General features: G+C 40.1%; 1 long non-coding RNA gene across 1 annotated transcript; it reads right to left on the reverse strand.

Annotated features, from left to right (window-relative positions):
- Positions 1-3,076: 3,076 nt before the first annotated feature.
- LOC142141391 (uncharacterized) lies at positions 3,077-9,010 on the reverse strand. The gene is made up of 2 exons (XR_012688659.1): positions 7,113-9,010; positions 3,077-6,391 (listed from the first exon to the last, which is right to left on the reverse strand). It is a non-coding gene; the product is annotated as an uncharacterized LOC142141391 (long non-coding RNA).
- Between the last annotated feature and the right edge of the window lie 245 nt (positions 9,011-9,255).

The following is a 9,255-nucleotide window of genomic DNA, read 5'->3' on the forward strand; positions in this document are numbered from 1 at the left end:
GAACCCTGCCTGTGTATCCTGTGACCCTGACCTTCTTGCCTGTATCTGGACCTTGCTACCGTGCTTGTGACCCTTGACCCTGGATCGTGTATTGGATTCCCTGTCTGCTGCTGGCCCTTGACCCTTGCCTGGACTTCACTCCGCTTACCTGGGTTCCCCCTAGTCGGTACGCACTTCACGACCCTCTGCTAGTCTGCGGCCATGTCTGTCCCCACCACTAGGGGCTCCAGTTAACACCTGACTGGCAGAGCAGACTCTGGGTTGTGCTGTACCGGCTAGAGGGGTTCCTAACACTATGTAATACAATAATACAGTATACAAAAACAATTGCTTAACAACTGCCAGATGGGTCACCAGCTTTTCAAAAAGACTCTTGCCCTACAATTCTAGGAGGCTTCAGCTGTACTAAAAATCCCAGAATCGATGTTCTGGCTGCTTGGCCTTATTGTACACCCTCTATCAATGTGATAGGATCCCTACCTAAGTTTCCTTGTTTCAGCAAGCCCACTGAGGTAACAGAAATCACAGGTCTCCCGATGGAGTTAGGTGTACACACCTGGCAGATGTCAGAACTCCAAAGTTCAGTGTAGAACAACAGAATGTTTAGTTCAACAGAAGACTAGACTTCAACTCTGGACTTCCTCCCCGCAAGAAAGCAAAAATAGCAACAATCTTCCCCTCTCACTCTCACTCTTCTCTATACCCTGTAGTTTTCCTGCACTCCAAGGGTTGGATCAGGGGAGTTATCTTAGATAGTAGGATCGCCTGAAAATTGCTCTCTGTGAAAGGGGCTGCTACAGGGCTGTACCTTGTCTAACAAATACACTACCTGGGCCCCCTGCTGGTTTAACTCTAGGTGGTGTAGTCGGCCACAATATTAAAAAATGGGGACATACTCAGGTTAATTAATTTGCAAGGCCAGGACACTTCCAGTATTAGCCCCTTACAATCATTCCAGAGCCAGCCTCCAGCTGATCAGGGCTTCCTGTAGCAAAAGGAGTGGGGAAGGAATGTGGCTACAGCCCCCTCACCTGGGTCCCAAAACTGTACCCCACCCAATACTTATAACCCCCTGGTCACCTTTAAGTTAACATATATACATTAAATACAATACTGACAGAAAATTTAAAAAACATTTCCCAACACAACTATATAACAGTCCAACATTATTTGTTGTAAAATAGCACAATTGTGCACAGTACAAGTACATATATAGGGTAGGCCTAACATATGTTTATATATTGCAACATTATAGCCAGGGGAGGGCTGGCAAATTTCAGCCCGGGGTACAAGACACCACTCAGCAGCCTATTTTAATGGGAAAAAATGCAGGTGGCCCAGTGACCCAGGCCAAGGTAGCCCATTATGGGACCGGCCCGGGGAGCAGATGCCCTCCAGCCCGGCCTGCCCTTGATTATAGCAATGTCATGGCACTACCATATATAATTATAAAGCACACCGTAGTTGCATTTGGACACAATATAAACACCGGGTAAAGTTACTTCCTATTAACAGGACACTGTCCCTCTCCTTGTACCCTGGGGATCTGTGGAACATCAAAGGGCTAGAAAAGTTCATGTTGTTATAGTCTGCATTTTGTGAGAAACAAGGAGTGGGCTGGTTAAGGTGAAATCAACCCCTCTTGGCAGCTGTATTCTCATTACCTCCAGTAAAGGTTCACATCAGTTGGAAGAAGCCTGGGATCTGGACGTGATCACACTGGCAGCTATACTTTCATTATTTCCAGTGCATTAGTTGGAAGAAGCCTTAGATCTGGGTGTGACTAAACATGGCAGCAGTATTCCCATTGGGGCTCATGTTGAGTGTGACATACACCCATTTGTTTAGCATAATGTTTCTCCGTACACTGCATGGACACAAAAGAAGTTGTTCACTTATGTGCATATTATTGGAGAGGCGAAACAGGAGAGGAAAGAGGCGGTCTAGTATAGCTTGAGTACAGTAAGAACACCTTCATGTAATTATAAGTCTGGAGCCATATCACTTGCATGTGCCTGATGTCAGTGTCAGGACTTTTGTCAGTATATACATACGGGATCAGACCCCAGTGGCTGTAACCTCCTGTACCTGACAGTAGTCTCGGATCATTGAGCCACATACATCACAATATACATAGCAGATGTATTAAAAACGACAAACTTGGCTTGATAATGCAAGTTGATATAGCCGGGCGGCAATAATAAATGTATAAATCAAAAATCTTGAGAGAAGATCTTAAATTGTTTAAGATCTTAAATTGTTTACTACTTTTCATTCTCTTTGAATGAAAAGTAGTAAACAAGTTAAGCAACAATTCCCAGGGGATTCTTGAAGAAAACTTTCTCTGAGGCCCAGTACACAATGAGTTTAACAATTCCAGTTTTCCAGAACAATAATATTAATAACATAGAATCTCCAGCCACAGTACAGTGCTGAAACAACTGCAGTATACACGGATAGCACCCGACAGATTACCACTGTAACCTTGTTACAATATGGGCACATTGTCTATATCACAGAGTAATGTGTATTACTGTGTTTGTCCCCAATTGTAAAGCGCTACAGAATTTGCTAGCATTATATAATTAAATGTTGATGTTGATGAGGACACAGGTTCAAAGTAATATATATAGCCTCAGACTCATGGATTCCTGTAGCAGCAACGATATTTAGTGTCATAAGATCGAATCTGATCCTCCGACAGAGTATAGTGTCGGGAACACAACGGTGCGAATAGTGACCATCAGGAGAGAGACAAAAGAAACAATTTCAGTAATAGCATGATCAGGACTCAGCAACAGCAATTCACTTGGTGATGGAGTCGCCCACAGACTCCAGGACAATATGTAAGTTTAACACCAGCATGCACTGATGGTCAAAGCATGCACGGTGGTCAAACGGAATAGGTATGGGAGGCACTGAGTAATTAGACTGGATTTTATAGCCACAGGTCTATGATCCAGCACCTGTATGACAATCCTGATCATCTAGATACTTAGAATTTCTTAATCCTAGCAGAGCCGGATTTAGACCTCATAGGGCTTCAATCAGCTGGAGAGAATTGACACAGACCAAGTTCTGTATACAAGGAATATTCTCTAGTTTATTGATACAAAGATACAGGTTTTTATAGGCTACTGAATAAATGAATCCTACGTCATATGCATACAATAGTTTATACCACTAGTTTATGAGAAGCGCTACTGATTAACTTTCTGATTAACTTTCTCACGTATTCTTGAGGTGTTTACTTTTCTCCCCCTTCTAAGGACAGATGAGCCTATTATTTCTTATCTCAAGGGGAGTTGGAGATATGCTATGTGCAACACCATGGATACAGCTCCCATACTACCAGCTGGATATGAAGCTCATTATTGTTTTCATAACTGGTTACATTCTTCAGGTGTTCTCTATTAGTTCAACTTCAAGGCCATAGGCTCACATATTGCAAAACTGCAAGTTAACAGAAAAATGAATAATCTCTTCTAGCAAATAATATTTCTATACAAGTTACAATAAAATGGCTGAACAAAGGCCTTATGAGGCCTTAACAAAAAATCATATTTAACATTTCCCATCTTTTATTCAATTTTCGACCCTTTCTCCTCCTACCTACCTAATCCTATCTATAGAACCACATTCTTAATAAGCAGGTACTTATACACATGTAGGAGGCCACATGCATAGAGTTGGTCCCCTTAGGAATCTGTCAACTCATCCCCCACTAATAAGCCTGTGATCCTCCCTGTCCTAACTTGATTTATGAGGAGATGCATTTTGGCGAATGTCCATGTCTAGAAAAGATGGTTTCTTAGAAGATGGTTTCTTAAAAGATGGTTTCTTAAAAGATAGTTAATGAGTCTATAGTAGTTCTGCAGGCCTTGCATGTCCTTTGTTCAATCTTTAGTAGTTTCTTGTTGCAAACTCTGCAGTTCTTTGGCTTTGCTAGTCCAAATAATTCATGACACTCATAGTCTGGTCAGGTTTCAGAAGTAATTTCTGTGATCATCAGAGGTTCGGGATTTTCAGTGGTTCCCTTTTTGGAGAGACAACAATCAAGTGTCAGTAACTTCTTAATCAGCCATATATTTAGTTTCATTATCACCTATACGATCAACAGGATTGCTAAACCATTTGCTACTAATGCCAATATTTCCAATATCCAACATGAATCATTACTGACAACTTTACCAATGAGGTTATGCATCTGCACAAAGACATTTTCAGAGTTTACTCTACTATGAGTGCAAATTGTTGAGCACTCCTTCCCATATGTTTCTCACAGTGGCATAGGCAATATGTCACTTAACTGTCTGTTTCATACTGGGTTAGGGAGGCCTTAATCCCTACTTCAGTCACAATTATTCTGGCAAGACATATCAATACAATGAGACAGTCATTTCTATTTATCAGAACAAGACTCCCCTGATTTGAAGACTTTGCAGTGTTATGCGTGAATCCAGGTGTCTCTTTCCTGTACTTTCACTGCCATGGGAGTCGTCAACAGGACTTGATAAGGACCCTTGTATCTGGGTTCAAGACTTCTCCTGATGTGCTTTCTCACGACCACCCAGCCCCCCAGGGTGCAGTTTATGGGTACCTGTATCAAAATTAGGGTTTGCAATGGAGGAGAATATTTGACCATGTATTTCAGTTAGTTGTTTCTATAATAAGGCAACATAATTCAACAAATCACTATATACATGGTGTAGTTGCTATGGAAAATAACAGCCTGTTCTGTTTGCTGTGCCAAACAATATCTCATATGGTGTTAAACCTGTGTCTTTCCTAGCAGTATTTTTTTACTGAGTGCAGGTAAACATGAGATCCATGGCAGACCTGTTTCAGCCATTATTTTCTGCATTTTCAATTTCAGTGTACCATTAAGGCGCTCCATACATCCTGAACTTTGGGATCTGTAGGGGGTGTGATAGTTTCTGGAATCCTTGCCCCGTAAAGTGTATCCCTCTGTCACTTACAATGACCTCTGGTACACCATATCATCAGATTACCTCATTCGCAATTTTCTTGGCTAATGCTTTAGCATTTGCTTTTCTATACAGCCATGTCTCCAGCCAGTGACTAAAGAAGTTGACACAGACAAGCACATTCTCAAAGCCCGAGCATTTGGGAAGTTATAAAGTCTATCTGTATCCTCTTATAGGGATATTATGTCTGGGGTGTGCTTTTCCATAGGACAGACTTACTCGGGTTACTTTGTGCACAGACTAGGCATTCTGCCACTAACGACTGTGCTGCTTGGGCGAACCCTGGTACTATCCATAAGCTGCTAGTGAGTACAACCATAGCATCTTTTCCCAGATGCACTTTCTCGTGTGCTATATTGGCCATAATGGGATAAACTACTTTTGGCAGACACAAACGCTGACCTTTACACCACTCCTTGCACTTCTAGTGCTCCATGTATTGCCCAAGTCTTTTTCTTATTTTCTGTTGCTTGTCTTTCCATAAGTTGGAGTGTGCTCTGGTCAAACAGGGGTCAGGGGGTCACCATGTAAATAGACTCCCCTTGGGGTACTGGGGCTATGGCGGCTTCTCGTGCGGCCTGGTCTATTTCACTTAGCTTCGGGGGTAGTATCTCTGTGTGTGTCTTCATCTTCATCACTGTTTGGAGGACAGCTGGAATGCAGTGAACAATGCCCTGGTATGTTCATCATATTGACTGGTTTGCTTGCTGAACCCATAAGGTCCCTACTTTTCCATACAGGGCCATAATCATGCGCAATTACAAATGCATAACTTGAATCAGTGTAAATATTTACTCTTTGTCCTTTTGCATATATGCATGCAAGTGTCAGGGCCTTTAGTTCAGCTTCTTGTGCTGACATGTGACTCGGTAGAGTCTGTTGAATCACTATTTCTGTGTGTGTGGTTACAGCACACCCTGTATACGGGACAGGATCTATGTGATAGTGTGAACCATCTACAAAAAGAGTGATGTCTGCATCTGGTAATGGTTTATCTTTAATGTGAGATAAAACCAGAGATTCTTGTTTCATTAGTTCTATGCAATCATGTTCAGAAAAATTTTGTTTGCATTTTTTTTTTTTTTTTTCTTTCTTTCTGTTCAAGCTGGAATGGAATTCCCCCAAATCCCTAGGGTAACCCCAATATATACAGGTACTTCTCCCATCTTTTGAAACTTGCTGCAATAAGGCAGCAGGATTCAACATTGTGCACTGCTTAAGTGTAACGTTACTGGGAGTAAGCAGTGCTACTTCATTAGGATAGGCTTCAGTAAGGAGCATGTGGAATCCAAGGAAAAGGTTCTTGGTTTCTGAGTTCCACAAAGTTTACACTCATTAGATGGAGTGTACAGTACAACGATTAAGACAGATGTGGTAACTTTAATTCTTCTGGAAGAGAAACACTTAGCTTAAATAACCTGTTAATAAGCCACATCATCAGTTCTATTAGTGTATATAATAATGTGTTGGGCCACAATACTCACAAACACATTCCTGCATTGGGTGTAAACCCCTGTAGTCATGGGTTGCTCTTTTCTTTATTTGGTTGGGTTAAACTTTCATATTAGAATTTTCTAATTATGTATAATGATCTATACATTACTATGGGCCTGAGTCTGGTTCTTCCAAACTTGGCTTTCCTTTCTAGTCTAGTACACATCTACAGCGCACAGCAAAGGAAAATAACGTGCAATCTATATTCCTCCTGCTAATATCAATGAACTCCCCTCTCTGGTCTCCCTTGGACCTTTAAAAAACTTAAAATACAGTTTACTCAGATTCCCCTTGTCTGAAGGTCTTAACATATATCTGTGAACATGAGAGGCTCTGGGGCCTCTTGTGCTTCCTTTTTTTTTTTTTTTTTTTTTTGTCTTCTAATAAAAAAGGAAAGGGAGGAAGAAAATACACAGTGCGCTCGGCAAGTGTTATATGTCACTCATTTCACAATAGGAGGGAATGTCCTTTGTGCTGTATATCTTCATACTTAGTAAATCTGGCCGGTAACAAATGTTTTGCTTGTGCTTGGTTTCTGTCACAACGTACGATACCGTTAAGGTAACTGGGTGTCCTAGCACAATATCTATACTCTTTTCAAGCACTAAAGCAGAGTAGTATGCAAGTGACCTTAGCTTGCGACCATGTATTTGTGTCAGTACTCCTTGTACATGTGCACTGACTTCATAACAAAATAATGTGAAAGGCTTGTCATAATCTGGCAAAGCCAGTGCTGGCGCTGAAGTTATTTCAGCTTAAAATTGGTTAAACATTTGGTTCTGCTCAGAGGAGAGTATAAATGGCTTGCTATGATCCAGAAGTGCTAATGCAGGAGCACATACAATTGCTCTTAAAGTCTTAAATCTTTTTCATTTCTGTAAAAATATAGAATTCCCATCAATGCATTACCATACCCACAATAAAAAGAATTATTTACAGTATATGACAATTATAGCACAGTAAATAAGGGCAGTAAATGTCTTTACAAACACTGATTTACTCAAAACTGTAATGAGGATACAAATAAAAACCTTTTGCTTTCTGCACATACAGAAAAACCACCTAGTTCATGCATTTGCTATGTGAATAGCACATAAACTCTAATATCTCTTCCAAAACAAGGTAATCATTACTCAGAAGAGTTTACGTTATTTAAATCCTTCATTAGTTTATACTTATGTTTGTTGTGGTGCAAAGATGGTGCATTGGAAGTTAAATCAATGCAATCTGGATTGCCTAATGGGTCTTTGCAGCTGGAGACCTGTGAATAAAAAAACTTTTGCATAGAGATTAACATTTATTTACTAGGAATTACTGTAACTGTAACATGCGTGTATACTGTTATCAGGTAACCAGTGAACAGCTGCTAAAAGCTTAACTGTGACGCTATGCGTTCCATGCCTTGATTTCCTCAAAGGGGCAGTCCCTAATTTCACAAATAGAGAATGTCAAAGTGACGAGACCTGGGCGAGTGTTCAAAGCCACTCCTTTCTTATCATCTCTTAGTACAGCCCTTTTAAATGACACTAATTAAATTTCCGGGTTTAGAAACATTCAATCTGGAATCTTGGTTCCAAGTATTCAACCATTTTAAAAGCAGCACTGTCTCATAAATCAGAGTACTCTCGTTAGACACAATACATTGTGTCTGTAAATCATTCAACATTTTCTCAACAAAATCTCTCTCCCGTGACCAAATATTCACACATATTTCTAGATTCTGTGATTTTCGTGTTCAAAGTAAAAATATATTCACTTAAGTCTCGCTCACAGACGACATTTTATCTCGTAACATTTCTTTAAAGGCATAACAAACCCTCCTGATTTCTGAGAACATTCATCAGCGCCATTTTAACACAGATAAAAACAGCATGTAAGCTCACTCCCACAATTCTCAACTTCATTAAAGAGAAAGCTATATTTCTGAACTTCAGAAACAAAATTATTTTGTTCAAATACAGAAACGGCTTGTTGGATCCCAGCCAGCTTTGTTCTGACACTAGTACTTATAGTGATAATGTACATTATTTACAATCTTGTCCGTGCAATCGGACCAAACATTTTAAAACTTCTTTTGTATCTTTTTAAAAGCTTATCATTAAGCAATGAATGTACAACTTTTTCAACCTTGAAACATGTCTCTTGTAAAAAACGGACAAGACAGACAAACATTGTGATTTAAAGTAAATCAAACATCTCCCTTATAGAGCACTAAGACAGAGAACAAACAATGTGAATTATCACGGATCTCTCTCACACGCAGTAAGACGGAGACAAAACTCACATACAGAGAAAGAAAACTTAACTGACATCTTCCAGCCTACTGCTGTGGAACTACAAGTCCCAGCATTACACTAAATACAAGTTAGCTTCAACATGTTATCATCAATCAGCACTCCGGACACATTTTTTTAATTTTACATACATTGTCAAAAAACAAAAAACAGTGTGCTTCTTATCTCAACACACTGAAATCATTTACACAGAATAAGGGAGGGGCACATTTCACTTATTCAGCTGCACAGGATCAAACATACATTTATAATATACAACCTACTTGATTCATTATTCAGCTTCCGATGCATTTAGCATATCCACATATATTTCGACTTTTCAGATCTCTTAACTTTCCTGTGCCACCTCAAACAATCTCTTGGGGTTTGATCTCAATACCCCTTTGTTCTTGTCACATTACCACTTGCAACACCTTTGTTTCTCCATCCACACATATCTTTGGCTATCCCCGCTTTCTTGAAAAATTCCCTGCAGACCT

This window comes from Mixophyes fleayi, chromosome 2 (genome assembly GCF_038048845.1).
Source record: "Mixophyes fleayi isolate aMixFle1 chromosome 2, aMixFle1.hap1, whole genome shotgun sequence".
In the NCBI taxonomy this organism is placed as follows: domain Eukaryota; kingdom Metazoa; phylum Chordata; class Amphibia; order Anura; family Limnodynastidae; genus Mixophyes; species Mixophyes fleayi.